This window comes from Myotis davidii, unplaced genomic scaffold (assembly GCF_000327345.1).
Source record: "Myotis davidii unplaced genomic scaffold, ASM32734v1 scaffold53, whole genome shotgun sequence".
NCBI classification, from domain to species: domain Eukaryota; kingdom Metazoa; phylum Chordata; class Mammalia; order Chiroptera; family Vespertilionidae; genus Myotis; species Myotis davidii.
Genome location: NW_006286140.1, coordinates 6,078,315 through 6,078,986, shown reverse-complemented (window position 1 = coordinate 6,078,986; position 672 = coordinate 6,078,315). Strand labels below are relative to the sequence as shown.

Here is a 672-nt window from a genome sequence, read left to right as displayed (position 1 = left end):
CAAAGGACTTATATACATGCATATTAGCATAACATCTGGACACAGATACTGGGGCAGTGGGGGCTTGCCCTGAGTGGGAATGGCTGTGGGGGGTCAATTGGGGAAAAGGGAGACATATGTAAAACTTCAGACAATAAAAAAAAACATATATACATATATATATGTTTGGACAAATAAAAAAAGAAAAGGAATCCATACAGACCAAAAAAATAAAAATAAAAAGGGAAACCGTGGATAAGGGAGGATTAGTGTATATGCTCCCTGCCTATCTATCAGTCACTTAGTAGTTGGCTGAGATGGACAGTGGTGTTATCTCAGTGCTTGCATTCAAGTAATCCTTATTTATTAACTAGAGGCCCAGTGCATGACATTCGAGGGGGAGTTAGGGGAGAGGTCCCCTCAGTCCGGCCTGTGCCCTCTCACAGTCCGGAACCCCTTGGCAGATGTCCACCTGCCGGTTTAGGGCCACTCCTGCAACTGCCGCAGAGCCCCGCTTCTGGCTGAGCAGCGCTCCCCCTGTGGGTGTGCACTGACCACCAGGGGGCAGCTCCAGCATCTGCCCCCTGGTGGTCAGTGCACGTCACAACGGGTGGTTTCCACCCTTTGGTTGATTTGCATATTAATCTTTTATTATATAGGACTAGATTAAATCAGACTTCTGGTATTTTTATC

The 672-nt window shown here is 46.6% G+C and overlaps 1 protein-coding gene and 1 long non-coding RNA gene across 9 annotated transcripts in view; one reads left to right on the top strand and one right to left on the bottom strand.

The window, feature by feature from the left end:
- The window catches only part of LOC107182065, a 19,204-nt gene that overhangs the window by 964 nt on the left and 17,568 nt on the right, over window positions 1–672 (top strand). Inside the window, exon 2 of the long non-coding RNA XR_001512782.1 lies at window positions 444–445. This is a non-coding gene — a long non-coding RNA (uncharacterized LOC107182065). The remainder of the gene's footprint in view (window positions 1–443; window positions 446–672) is intronic.
- The window catches only part of DEK (DEK proto-oncogene), a 35,721-nt gene that overhangs the window by 28,558 nt on the left and 6,491 nt on the right, over window positions 1–672 (bottom strand). The gene's annotated exons all lie outside the window — the stretch shown is intronic.